This window comes from Ornithodoros turicata, chromosome 1 (assembly GCF_037126465.1).
Source record: "Ornithodoros turicata isolate Travis chromosome 1, ASM3712646v1, whole genome shotgun sequence".
Lineage (NCBI taxonomy): Eukaryota > Metazoa > Arthropoda > Arachnida > Ixodida > Argasidae > Ornithodoros > Ornithodoros turicata.
Genome location: NC_088201.1, coordinates 66,859,447 through 66,874,646, shown reverse-complemented (window position 1 = coordinate 66,874,646; position 15,200 = coordinate 66,859,447). Strand labels below are relative to the sequence as shown.

The 15,200-nt window shown below is 41.6% G+C and overlaps 1 protein-coding gene across 1 annotated transcript in view; it reads left to right on the top strand.

Moving 5' to 3' along the window:
• The first annotated feature begins 13,132 nt into the window (after nucleotides 1-13,132).
• Nucleotides 13,133-15,200, top strand: part of LOC135400027 (uncharacterized) — a 50,019-nt gene continuing 47,951 nt past the window's right edge. Inside the window, exon 1 of the mRNA XM_064631772.1 lies at nucleotides 13,133-13,165. The gene's annotated coding sequence lies outside the window, so the exon portion shown is untranslated. The remainder of the gene's footprint in view (nucleotides 13,166-15,200) is intronic.

Here is a 15,200-nt window from a genome sequence, read left to right as displayed (position 1 = left end):
ATTGCAATAGCGTGAATATCTGTCATAACATTTCGAGCGCAATTCCAACATTACACAACTTTTAATTTCTTATTAAGTGAACAGCATAGACGTAAGGAAATAACGAGAAACAACACAATCAACAGTTACAATTAATAGAGAGCCAAACCTGCGCACCATCCAACACATAGAGAAATAATAGTTAATCAATCTATCAAAAGGCGAAATATTACACTATAGCACAGACTTAACGCTGAAGAACAGAGGAACACGCGGCGACACATAAACAACAACAGAGGAAAATAATCTATCATTGAACCATCATAAAATCGACCAATATACAATTTTCATTCTAACAAACACTACGAACCTTGATGGAGGTATCCAAGACGTAGAAAATATGCACTGTGTTCATATCGGTTTTCACTCTTTTCCTCAAAGCCGGGAGACATTATGTCTCTATCTATATGACCAAGCTCCCATGCTTTACCACTCAAAGGGTTGGGGGCTATATTCCTTCGTCCAGCAAACAGGACGTTCTAGAGGTCAGATAAGATAGTTCAAAGGCGATATATTTTATCGTGCAGCGCAAGTAGATGTCGATATTATTCGCGGGGATCACTATCTTTTTGTATCCTTTCCTTGAAACGGAAATCTTTCGTCAAAGTGGTTGACAAGTCGACTAAGTTTGTACACATGCGATATTGTTATTGAACATGTAGAGAAAGTCCAAATTATTAAATGGTACTCAATCAAAAACGAGAAACAAATTTAATTACATCATTTTTTGTAATATCTTGCAACAGAAAGTTCTATATAGATGAACCACATAGAAAAATCAAATGTGAAACACAACTCAGATATATGAGGCATTCCCAACTCAGAGATTATTTTTACTTATCTCAATCGAGTGAACAATTGAAACAAATACGACACAATTAATACATCCTGCATACATAATGTCCAACTCATAGAATATCAGTCGAACCTGAAACAAAACAATAATTAATTCAGACAAATCATTTCTACGCAAGCAGCGTGAATACACCGTAGAATCTGTACAGAAACTTGTCATTTTCAATGAATAAACATGATCTAGTGGATTCAAGCGATAAAGTGTGATGAAACCCGACGACCCCCAACACCAACACCAACTTAGGGAGGGACGGGCTCTGGTATAGCCTTGTACATAGAATCATTGAATGCGCACATTTTTTTTTCTTACTCATCACATCTTTTTGTAAATCAATTTCCATAATTCTCATGGCATGTGGATATTAATAACATTCTGACAAATTTTAATAAATAAAATGAGCATAGATATGCTTTTAATTAAGTGTAGACGCGCACTTGAAAACAGAAGAGACAATTGTTCTACATTGAAAAGATGGACAGATTTTGTACTCGCTACCATAAGTCATGGGAAGATGTGATAAAACACTGCTTCGAAAAGGAAGAGCCGATTATTCCGATAAATTACAATTCTATTCCTAACTCTGAAGTTTTCGTTTGTTGTCTTGATTCATGAATTCCTAAGACATCAAGTAGTTTATTCTGATTATTGGGCGCTTGAATCCAGCATTGATTAACGCAGGTGATATGTTGTCGCCGTGTTTGTATTGCTTCAACAACTTGTACTTTGTCGCGATGAACTTGCACAGTCTCTTATTGATGTTTCCTTTCTTTGTATGAAGATTCTTGAATGCCGTGCAAGAGAGTATTAGATGAAAATCGTCCGGTGGTCCACCGCAATTGATATGTTTGTTGAGTTTCAATAAGTGATGATACATCAGACCTTGCACGACAATATTGAACTTCTGTTCATTCAACATCACTGACTGGTAGAATAAAATAATTGCGTTGCCGTGGTAGTGGAACATATCACGTGATAAGATTTTATGTACTTTCCATCTCAGATATATGTAATTTCAACAAATCCGCAATGAAGCGTGCGATATAGACCGCTTGTATATGATCTGACTGCTTTCTTGATGAATGCAATGCCCATTGCAATGATTACAATTACATCTGGTCTAGTGTATTTCAATTTTTCGTTAGCAAATCTCAAAAACTCCGCCATCAATCCCAGTGGCCTTTCCGACGTTGATGTGCAGATATTTTAATAAGTATTGTAGATTAGGCATATAAATTCTTGCATCTTCAGTTCTGTAGTTTCTACCATATCTCCGAATACGACCATGTCTAGGACGTATTGAAATGCAGCGATAATGGAATCGTTTCGGGGCTCTTCCTTTTCAAAGCAGTGTTTTATCACATCTTCCCATGACTTATGGTAGCGAGTACAATATCTGTCCATCTTTTCAATGTAGAACAATTGTCTCTTCTGTTTTCAAGTGCGCGTCTACTCCTAATTAAAAGTATATCTATGCTCATTTTATTGACTAAAATTTTTAGAATGTTATTAATATCCACATGCCATGAGAATTATGGAAATTGATTTACAAAAAGATGTGATAAGTAAGAAAAAAAAAGTGCGCTTTCAATGATTCTATGTACAAGGCCATACTAGAGCCCGTCCCTCCCTAACTTGGTGTTGGTGTTGGGGGTCGTCTGGTTTCATCACACTTTATGGCTTGAATCCACTAGTTGATCATGTTTATTCATTGAAAATGACAAGTTTCTGTACAGATTCTACGGTGTATTTATGCTACTTGCTTAGAAATTATTTGTCTGAATTAATTATTGTTTTGTTTCAGGTTCGACTGATATTCTATGAGTTGGACTTTATGTATGCATGATGTATTAATTGTGTCGTATTTGTTTCAATTGTTCACTCGATTGAGATAAGTAAAAATAATCTCCGAGTTGGGAATGCCTCATATACCTGAGTTGTGTTTCACATTTCATTTTTCTGTGTGGTTCATCTATATAGAACTTTCTGTTGCAAGATATTACAAAAAATGATGTAATTAAGTTTGTTTTTCGTTTTTGATTGAGTACCATTTAATAATTTGGACTTTCTCTGCATGTTCAATAACAATATCGCATCTGTACAAACTTAGTCGACTTGTCAACCACTTTGACGAAAGATTTCGGTTTCAAGGAAAGGATACGAAAAGATAGTGATCCCCGCGAAGAATATCGACATCTATTTGCGCTGCACGATAAAATATATCGCCTTTGAACTATCTTATCTGACCTCTAGAACGTCCTGTTTGCTGGACGAAGGAACATAGCCCCCAAGCCTTTGAGTGATAAAGCATGGGAGCTTGGTCATATACAGGGTGTCCCAGAAAACGTGTCATTGAATTATAATAAAAAAACTACGACACCTAGAATCATGCGGTCAACGGCATTTGTTCTTATTAGGTTCTTGCCACCTTGTAAAGTTAATGTCATTTACCCCAAGTTTAATTATGCAAATATTTGCGAAGTGAACGCAGAAATTTGTCAAGGGAAGGTCACTTTTTTACCCCACCAATATGAAGAGCGTGCCGAATTCACTCAAATTAATGATGATTGACAGTGATATTCACGAGCTGTCCCATCGGAAAAAATAGCCGAATATCATGCTTTTCGGAGCACCGGACCATAACGCGCGATGTCTTTCTGAGCGCAATCGCTCGCAGTCCGACGAAAGGAGGTTCCGAAGCCAGCCCACAGAGTGACATTAGAAAAAGTAACAGCTCCTAAAATTGGGAGAGGGAAAGCATTATCCCAGCGAAAGTCGGACGTGATAAGCCATGCCTGCGTTATCTCTTTCTGCGATGCCGGGTGGGCTGGGTTTCCATCCTCCTTTCGTCGGACTGACACAGATTGCGCTGAAAAATTCATCGTGCGCTATTCTGTGCGACCTCCGTAGAGCATGATGTTCGGCTATTTTTTCCGATGGGATAGCTCCTGAATATCCCTGTCAATTATCATTAATTTGAGTAAATTAGACACGCTCTTCACATTGGTGGGGTAAAAAAGTGACCTTTCCTAGGCAAATTTCCGACTTAAGCTCGCAAAAATTTACATAATTAAACTGACGTTACACGACATTCACATGAGGAGGTGGCAGAAACCCAGTAAGAACAAATACTGTTGACTGCATGACTCTAGGTGGTGTAGTTTTTTTATTATAATTCAATGACACGTTTTCTGGGACACCCTGTAGATAGACATAAAGTCTCCCAGCTTTGAGGAAAAGAATGAAAACCGATATGAACACAGTGCATATTTTCTACGTCTTGGATACCTACATCAAGGTTCGTAGTGTTTGTTAGAATGAAAATTGTATATTGGTCGATTTTATGATGGTTCAATGACAGATTATTTTCCTCTGTTGTTGTTTACATGTCGCCGCGTGTTCTGTTCTTCAGCGTTAAGTCGGTGCTATAGTGTAATATTTTGCCTTTTGATAGATTGATTACCTATTATTTCTCTATGTGTTGGATGGTGTGCAGGTTTGGCTCTCTATTAATTTTAGCTGTTGATTGTGTTGTTTCTCGTTATTTCCTTACGTCTATGCTGTTCACTTAATAAGAAATTAAAAGTTGGGTAATGTTGGAATTGCGCTCAATGTTATAACAGATATTCACGCTATTGCAATGGTGGTTCTCAAGTGTAGGAACATTAGACTTTTTATAACTTGTAATTTGATTGTAATCATATTGATTAACAATATCTTCTTTGTAGTGGTAAAGATTTTATTTCCTCTTGTGTTCTTGTCGTTCGTGTTCCGTGGTCTTCCGTACAACTATTGGCACCCGTCTTCAACAAATCAGGGCAGATATCATTAGTTCTGTTTGTTGGCTAGGAGCGTGCTATGTGGTGAAGTTCATTTTTAACATATCTATTTTCTGCGGAGTTTGATTTTTTCTTCTGATTTTCTGAATGATAGATTACTCTGTTGTTTTGATTAGGAATATCTTCTTTGTAGTGGTATAGATTTTATTTCTTCTTGTGTTCGTGTCCCATAGTCTTCCAGGGTCTCTGCCGTTCACAGTTAATTACATACAACTATCAGATATTCACGCTATTGCAATGATGGTTCTCACGTATAGGAATATTAGACTTTTTATAACACAACTTATCATTTTGTTTATAATCATATTGATTAAAAATATCTTCTTTGATTAAATGTGGTGATCGTTTCTCGTTTTGATATGGTGTAGCTATTATTTTCCTACATGTTGGATGATTGGTTCTATATTAATGCTATGTGTTGATTAGAATTATTTCCTTATGTCTGCGCTATTCACTTCAATAGAAATTGATTACTTAAATTCGTGTCATATTGGAATGTTAAACTTAGCTTCCATATTGTGCTCGAAATTACTTACATCTATCAGGTTCTCACATCTCAGACTTTTTATAATAAAACTTGTAATTTTGATTGTAATCGTATTTATTAAGAACATCTTCTTTGATTAAATGTGCTATCCCTTCTGATTCATTAAACTTGTGTGTATGATTACAGTTAATAAAAAATATTGTGTTTGATCTGTGATACGTATTCAATGCTATTGTATTGTACCTGTAATAAGTATATTCTTTGTTATGTGTATTGTGTTCCTTCTGCTTCAGGTTTTTTGGCTGGGTTTTTCTCCTCCACACAGAGTCACAGCATAATTCCTTGCACTATTGACTTTAATAAACCTATTTTCACTTGTACTTTTGTGTATGGTTATCCTTTGCATGTCTCTGCACGTAAACCGCTCACCTGTTGTATCGGAAAAAATATGTGAAGTCGGCCCACGTATGGCCAAAGAAGTCTGTCCACGCTAAAAAATACGCTACGATAAGCGCACGCGCAGCCCTCCCCCGCCGATAAGCGCGCGGACAACCCTCCGCACACGCGCCGCGCGGGGAAAAATACGCGCAGGGCTCAGGGCAGGGTCCAGGGGTCCACGTTGCTAACTCTCACCCATGCTTATAGGACCAGACCTATTACTACTGAAGGGTATGTCTATTTGTGAGCGGGTTTTTAGCGATTTTGAACCTAGAACAGCAGAGAGGAACGACTGCCAATGTTGCACAAAACCTGCAATATTTGATTTTTCTTATGCCGCGTTATGTATCACATATCGAAACTTTTTTTTTCGTTTAATCCCCACAGCCGTAGCCGAGGTATTCAATCATTTGGTATCAGACTTTTAAATGTGACTGCTCCCGTAATCTACAGGACCTCTCTTTTGACAGTGCCGTACACTTGACAACTACTTGACTGTGTTGTTTGCGTGTAGTACTTCGCTTAGGCGTGGACTTTATTCAAGAGCGTGACATGGGCGCGCAGTATGCGTTTTGTCATCACCTGTAGCTCACTGTTTCCCCTCTTTTCTCTAAGCAACTCAAGCAGGACACGACATCGGGCCAGTGTCGGCAGCGAGTTGGACATGTCGGCCCAACATATTCCCGACACTGCCAACTTGTGAGCAATATACGACAGAAGTTTGCAATGTCGGCTCCATGTTGACGGAAAGACACGACATCTACAACTTGCGACAGACAACTTGCGACACGACATCGACAACTTGCGACCGATATCACGTTGAAGTTGGCAATGTCGGCTTGATGTTGACCGAAACAAGTGACCTGTAGCCAACAATGACGACTTCCGACCGACATCCAGCAGGAGTTGGCAGTGTCGGCTTGATGTTGAGAGAGACCAGCGAGATGACGCAGACAATGTCAACTTGTGACCGATATCACGTTGAAGTTGGCAATGTTGGCTTAATCTTGACCGAAACAAGGGACACATATCCGACAATGCCAAGCTGACCGACATCCAGCAGAAGTTGGCAGTGTCAGCTTGATGTTGCAGGTATCTCTGGACTATCTAGTATGCAGCATATCATCTACTATGCGGCATTCAGCGACGCCAGGTCTACCGATTTCTGAGGAAACGGACCAGTTGCGTAAAACCTTTCAGGCTTTTCAACTTTTCAGAGTCTTCAGAGACCACGGTATCCGTCTGAAATGTAACAAAAGAGAGTTGGGCTAAGACTAAGTGGCACGAAAAACTAATGGCTTGCACCTATAGTTAGACTAGAGGCTTTCACCTATTGGAACAGAAATTTGAAGGAATTCCTAGGGCTTCATCCCCAGCGAATAATAATAACCTTTATTCACCACTCTCGTGGACGGAAGTTGGGACAATGATTGGAATATGTCAGAGCTACGTTATTTCCCGGCACGCCTCTGTACGCCCTGTGAAACTAAACATCACCTGTAACTGGGAAGTAAGCAAGCTACGGCTTTAGATGAAAACGCTCATGGAAGCAAAGTGCTTATAGTTCCCCGTTACTCAAAGAGGCCTAGAATGCTAAGCACAGTAGAGGGGCTATTCTCAGTTTAAAAAAGAAACACTCACAAATTTTTGGAATGACAAAACTGAGGGATTACGTACTGGGAACAAAGCTTGTCGTCAAGACTGTCGATCAGCCCCTGGTGGGATTCCTTGGTGAGAAGAAAGCTCTATTAGTACTTGCATCAGATTGTATTCAGCGCTGGTCTCTCATGTTGCATACTTCCGAGACTCCCGATAACTAAGACATGGGCTTCAAAAGGAAATGGGGACGCTGTCAGCCCACAATTACCTATAAAGTCTGCCTATACCAGGGTTGTGTGGATTTAATCCACATAGATTTTATCCGGTGGATTTTTTAAATTTTATCCACACAATTTTATCCGGATTTTTTAGACATTTTCTCCAGATGTGTTGTGAAAAACAATCTGAATTCAACGTCACACGGAAAACTCCTGGTGTATTTTCTTGTAGTGTTGGCTGTTTGCAAAAGCTCAGGTACGCGCAACATTAGCTTTTAACTTTTTAATTTTTTAACTTTTTAACTTGACTTTCTTAAGTTATAACTTGTCAGATTTAACTTTTTCCCGCTTTCTTCTACTTCTGCCTGTTCAGGGAGAGACTTTCTTCCGCTTCCTGGAGGCACTGTAACTAAAGTGCGCCGAAACACGACAGTTAATCCAGACGTGTAGGATCCACACCATTCAACCGCGCCTGCATGGAACTCCACTTTTCGGAAAAAAGTAGAAACTGATACAATGTTGCTGGGACAGGCAGTTCCGTAAACGGAAACTATGAGAGGTAACCTGAAATCGAGAACAGCAAAGCACATTTGTTTTTACTCTGTGTCGCATTTCGAGCCTTGTATATATTCTCCAAAGATATCCGGGTTTTTTTCAACTTTGGCCTGCACAGGACCAATAGCAGGGAAGATAGTGTCAGACGTTGCAGTGGTTGTATTGAAGCTATTTCTGTTCAATTTGCAACCGCAACTGTGACGGTTGTTCATTTTTGGGCCCAGTGTGCTCGTTTCGGGTTCACAACGCGCATGTCGACTGACAAAGGTGCAGACCTGCCGTAGCTCCAATAATTTGTCCAGAGAAATAGAATCGAACACACAGTACTGCCAGAAGCTGTTCTCAACGACTTGAGGGAAGATAATCAAGAAACCTGGTGTCAACCTAGCTGCTTCAGCAGGGGACACCATCTGCTCGAAGCTGCCGTATCGTTAATGCATTGTAGCAATGTAATGTTCTTTTATCGTAATGGCATGGTTTGATAGGTAATCCAAGCCCTCGACCGTCGACGAAATACTGGCAGGTCTGAGTCACACTTCCAAGGCAGAGAGGTATGAGGCCGAAGAGGGTTGCCACGGAAGTCTTCAAATTACCTGACGGTTCCATGGGGATATGGTTGTGCTAGATCAACTTCAGAAACCTGTAATAGACGCATGGGCGCCAAATCCCTCGGTCTTTTCACGAACCCATATGAGGCGGACGCACTCGCTAATGGGCTGACGCAGTTGGAGCTTACGCTCGAATTCCGTTATTTCTCTCTCTCTCTCTGTCTTTTATATGCGGTCGATTTGATGATATAGATTTTGGGAATATGCGTCCATGTGTGCGCGGAAAACGAGGTGAGGTTTGCGGATGCTAATATTAAACAGAGCAAATCGCGTGACTGTAATGAGATACAAATTACACCTGTCAAGGTTGTCATCGACGCTATTGCTCCTGTTTTGGCATATCTGTATAACCTTGCATTTACAACCGCAACATTTCCTTGTGCAATGCAAGTGGCCAAAATTGTTGTTCTGAGCAAAGGGGGAGACAAAAATATGTTTAAAAATTATAGGCGAATATCTATATTACCTGCTCTTTCTAAAGGGTTGGAAATATTATTATATAATCGTCTTGCGAAGCTTTTCTTGAAGCACCCAGTAATGAATGACCGTCAGTTCGGTTCTCGGAAATCTCGCTCAACGGAACTTGCACTACTTGCCCAGGAAGAATTGCTCATTCGTAATTTTGAGGAAGGGCTATACACTATTGCAGTGTATCTTGACTTCTCCAAGGCCTATGATTTCATTGATCATTCGTTACTTATGCAAAAGCTTGAGCGTTATGGGGTTCGCGGTATCACCCTTTCTCTACTAGATTCATACCTGTCAAGCAGATTACAATATGTTTCAATAGGCAATCACTCCTCTAGCGCGCAGAAAATAAGCTCTGGTGTACCACAAGGTAGTGTACTTGGACCGCTCTTGTTTAACGCCTACATACGAAGGTGGTTCCATAAGTTTCCGGCCCGAGGTAGAAAATGCGCGCGAATTTGAAAATGCGATTAAGGACGCGTGGCGCCATCTGTTGGAGGGCCGGAGCACCACTCTCAACCCTCTTTATGGTTTTGTCGGTTGGAGAGCGGCATTTCAAACAGCCAGGGTGTACTCTTCAGTTAAAATGGAAAAAATCGAGTACCGCGCTGTGATAAAATTCTTGACAAAAGAGGGACTTTCGCCTAGGGGAATTAAAGCGCGACTGGACAACGTGTACAGGGAAGCCTCTCCGTCGTACACAACGGTAAAAGACTGGGCTAAGCAGTTTCGCCTGGGGCGAGAGTCCATTGAAGATGATCCACGCGATGGTCATCCAGTGGAAGTGGTGACACAAGAAAATTTGTCTCTTGTCGAGGAGGAAGTGCTGAGCGAGAGGCGTCTGAAGGTGAAGAAAATCTCAGAAAGGCTGGGGCTTTCCAAAACAACCGTTTTTCGCATCATCGGCGAGGGCCTTCACATGGAAAAGGTCAGTGCGAGATAGGTGCCACGACTTCTCTCGTCAGTTCAAAAGCAACAGCACGTCGTCTGTGCTAAAGAGTTTTTGGAGCTATGTCATGAGAACGAAGAAGAAATATTGAAGTCAGTTGTCACAGGGGATGAGACTATGGTGCTCTACTATGATCCCCTTTCGAAAAAGGAGTCGATGGAATGGCGCAAACCAGGAGAAGCACCCCCAAGAAAAGCCAAGGTCACACAATCCACAAAGAAGATCAATGCAACAATATTTTGGGATTGTCACGAGATCCTCCTCATCGACTTCAAAGAGCGGAACACCACAGTGAATGCAACTTATTATGCTTCACTCCTGCACCGACTGCGAGACGCCATCAAGGAAAAGAGGCGCGGCAGGTTGAGTCGAGGTGTCCGGTTGTTCCAGGACAATGCCCCTGTCCACACGGCTTCTGTTGCCAAGGCTGCACTGAAGGAGTGCAGCTTCGAAGAAATCCACCACACACCCTACTGTCCAGACTTGGCACCGAGTGGCTACTTCCTGTTCTCAAACGTGAAGAGGGATCTCAGAGGACGGAGATTTCAAAACGATAGTGAGGTGCAAGAGGCAGTTTTCCAGCATTTTGCGGACAAAACTTCGGACTATTTTTTCAAGGGTATAAGAATGCTGGTTGAAAGGTGTCAAAAGTGCATCGAAGTTCAGGGTGACTATGTCGAAAAGTGATACACTTGTTTCGTCTCTTTGACTATTAAAAGATGGTCGGGCCGGAAACTTATGGAGCCACCCTCGTAAATGATATTGTTAATGCCACCGAACTTAGGGAGTTTTACAGACACTGAGAGACATGACATCACTATTTATTTCGCAGGCAGAAACTTGGTAGATGTTGTGAAATGTGCTAATAATGCACTGACTGCTGTGAATGAGTGGGCTATCAAAAATCGTTTTCTAATCAACAATGACAAATCCATAGCAATATTATACAAGGCAAAAAACAAGCCTGTGCCCCCTCAGATAAACATTGCTCTGGGCGATCAGGGGATTGAATTTGTTCATTCTGCAAAAAATTTAGGTGTGTTTTTTCCTGCAGACTTGTCCTGGGATGCTCATATTGAGCAGATATGTAATAAACTATCAAAAGTGTGTGGCATCATGCTGAGAAGCAGATCTATATTGCCTAAGCAGATCAAGTTATTAATATACCAATCCCTCATACATTCTGTTCTTTGCTATTGCAATCTCGTGTGGAGTACCACCAGCTCGCATAACCTCAGCAAAATACTACTTCTGCAGAAGAGAGCTGTTATGATCATAGAGGGAGTGTCATTCTCTGCCCATACTACATCAATATTTAAGGAATTACATATCAAAAGACTAAATTCCTTATCAGATTACGTATTAGTTAGATCGTATCTAAGATCTGTACGCGAAAATAACAGTACATGGTTATCATTGTGTAATTTACACAGATCCGCTGTGCGACTGCGACCTAGCAGGCAGAGCAATTTATGGCAAGTTCCGTTTCATAGGACGAAATTATGGAACACAGTTTTTGGCTTACAGGATGGCGAGAACAACCGTTTCTTGCTTGCGAATATTAACATTTATTGTGCTTCTCCCGTGAGCCTTCGCGATATGTTCTGAGTTCTACAAAGAGGTTTTTGTTCCATGTTTCCGTCATATGTTGCGTTGCATACTACTGTGCAACGTGTTGTAACCACTGTATATATCTCTGTTTGCATCAGGTTTTACCATTGTACAGTGCTGAAACTTAATGCAATTCTTTGACTTGCTGCTCAGGACGCCAAATGCAAGGGGGTACTGCCCTAGTCAAGCAGCGTTTGCTGCCTTTTTGCGTACCTCCTCCAATTGTGCTGTAGCGCAAAAGGAAAATAAATGGAAATGAAATGAAAATGTATACCGACATGGCGTGGCGAAAAGAGCGATGTTCATTTTTCGTCGACTTCAACGACGGTGGGCTTGGAGAACACATTTGCGTACATACACATACTTGATTTCTATGTACTTGCGACACAGTATGAACATCCTCGCTGATGGACCTGCTACTTCCACAGGCTACGTGCTCTTCTCGAAATAACGTAATTTGCGCAACGCTAGCAAGCTAACAAAATGCCCTTCTTCCGTCAACAACATAAAATTACGCGAGTGCTGCTTTCGCTGAATGCGTTGTAGATAATGTGTGAATGCAAATTGAAATTCCCAACTTCATAGCTTGGTTAATTAGCGACATGTAAAAACTAACAGATGGGGAAAAGCAGCACCTTTACATTGGTTCTCTGTTTTCCACAGCTGGATGGGATGCTGCATCACCGGCTGCCACACGTAAGTCTCAATGGTCTTCTGGTGCTTTCCCACTCATCTGGTCTGTTACTTTAACCATCAATTTGCTCGTGTGCAGATAAACATTCAATATCTTAGATAATATATATGAAATCGCAAGTTTTGCGGAACACTTTTATTCCATGGGGTTTTATTGTGAAAAGTTTGAATGTAAACTGAGCTTTACCAATTACGGATGTAAAATGATTCATGGCTCTCTGTTTACAGTTGGCGGATGGGATGCTCCATCGCCGGCCGGTAAGTTTCAAATGACTTCAAGGGGCGGTATCTGGAGTTGCACAGGAATAGCACAATAATGAGAGAAAGTGGCTGCTGGCATTAAGAACGGGGGTAGCGGGTAGAATCACATTAGGTTTGGCGACTAAAAACGCGGTTAAATAATAATCTGTCCATGTGACGTTCAGCAGCTACCCCACGAAGAGTTTTGGTCTGCAGGCAACCCCCGTAATAGTATACACGATGATTCAGAAAACAGCATTTAGCACAGACAAGGGCTCAGCCTTTAACGCGGACTTAGTGTACTGTCAGATTTATATTTATTTATCCATATACTTCAATCACGCACACGTACCTTTCTGTTTTCGTGCTTCATAGACAACGACCAGTTAATATATTAGTCCTTGACTGCTGTTTACTGGTCTAGATTCAAGTGAAGTGACTGCATGCACACATACTAGAGAAGTGTCGAGAAAATTGCATAGCCTGAGTTCCTACTTTATGGTACAGATACTTCAAACTCCTTGTTCTACGCTTGCAGGAACCGGATGGAGTACTCCGGCAAGCGGGTGTAAGTCTCGCAGCTCCTCAGAGAGCGATTTCCCACGTTAAAGCAGCGTGATTCTCTGGGAAAACGAACAAATACAAACGAACACGAAGAAACAGCACAAACAAAACAAACACACAAGCAAAACCGCAAACAAGTACACACAAAAGACTGTTGTATCAGGTATTCGCTCCGAGATCGAACGGTGTCGGCGCGCTGCGGAGAACAGAGAACTATCGCAGTGTGGGCGCGTCGTCTGCTTTTACACGTTTATTCCGCGTTCAGTGCCGTAGGGGGAACCGAATAGTGTCGTACCAACGCGGCACAAGTGATCTTCCGGTGAATATACACAAGAATTATGAAAAAGAACCATCAAATCCGAACATCGGCCCACGTGTTATCCACACTAGAATGGTGACAGTGTCGCCCCCTATAGGTCGATCTCGCAGCGAATAACCGTTCTTCGAGAGTTCCCCACAACTTTCTTCTTTTATTTTATTTCTTCTTTTCATTGTTTTCTAATTCACCTTTCATCTTCGAGAACAAAAGAATGTCAATGGATATCCTGGCGTCCAGCTTTTGAAGGACACTTTAAAGGCGAAAAATAAGGACATGCGAATAAATTTAAAAACGTCTTTCGCGGACGGTTATTTTTCTGTGTTCATGCTAGAAAGCCGAGTTAACAGTGTAACACCCAGGGATTTCTCAACCCCTACCCTGTTTGTTTGTTTTCTTTTTTCTTTTTTGCAAAACTGCCACTGAAATTTCTGAGAGTGTGTAATATAGATCGGCTACCAATACACAAATATGGATCCATAAACATATACCTCCTCCGAAAGCTGGGCAGCATCCGGAGGGCGGTTTCGGGGGAAATTACTGGTAACGCCGTGAAGAGTGCATGGGTATGTGAGTTTTGTAATAAAATTGTGGCAGTTGCTAGGCAGAAATACCTGTAGCTTCTGTATTTGTATTGCCCGCGTGTTTAGAGTGCGCGATTTAGTAGGAAGCGATCATCGCGAGCCCAGTATCAGTTTCTGGTAGCTTCTGGGCTGCGTTCCCCACAGACAATCTGCGTTGTTGCGTGTTCTTCTGGACTTGTATGTAATGTTTGTGGCACCGACCACACCCGGGATTTTGGTAGCACCCCCCGCACCCCTTGACACCCCGAACAATCTTGCAACCGCCTAAAATATACCGGACAGAAAGGCCAAAAACGCCATATAAGCAACAGATATGCGCGTCACATCCCCTATACGGGATCCCCACCCCCCGATCCCCACCCCCCGATCTTGGGAATATCCCTGCACCACACGAAGCGTTCGACGGGACCATTCTGACCTGCAAGTGAAAGGGAGAATGGTCCTCAGCGACCACCATGGAAGTGTAAATTGTCTCTCGTAGAACTATGAGCAACTTTTGTAGTGAAAAAATGGCTAGGAAGCAAGCGAGCTGGTGAAGATGATGCATAATGTAAAAAACCCCGAGACTAGGGAACACGAAGGGACAGACACAAACACGAAGTCTCAAACACAGCTGAAAATTTTACTTCACAAAACAGAAATATATACAAGCGCCTTCCTTCCGCTTGTATATATTTCTGTTTTGTGAAGTAAAATTTTCAGCTGTGTTTGAGACTTCGTGTTTGTGTCTGTCCCTTCGTGTTCCCTAGTCTCGGGTTTTTTTACATTATGCAACTTTTGTAGGTCATTATTTTGTTTACAGTCTCGGTTAATGCTCTTCTGATGTTCGCTATAGCTTAGTTAACGTACATGGTTCCGGTGTTGCTTCAGAGCTGAACGTAACTCATTGCTAAAACATTTGTCATTAAAAGTCGGGCAGCCGAACGCGTGTTGTGAAATGGCTCCTGGAGCAGTGCACTTCAAGAAAAACGCGCGTAGTTTGGAAGTTTCTAACTATTCCCCTGTCTACACCAATGCACAAAGACGTGCCTAAGGACACTGTAGTTAAGGCAGGAAGGAAGACTCAGAACTGACTCACAAATATGCTTTAATGGTACAGTAACTGGTTTGATTTGATTTGATTTGGGGTTTTTTGGCGC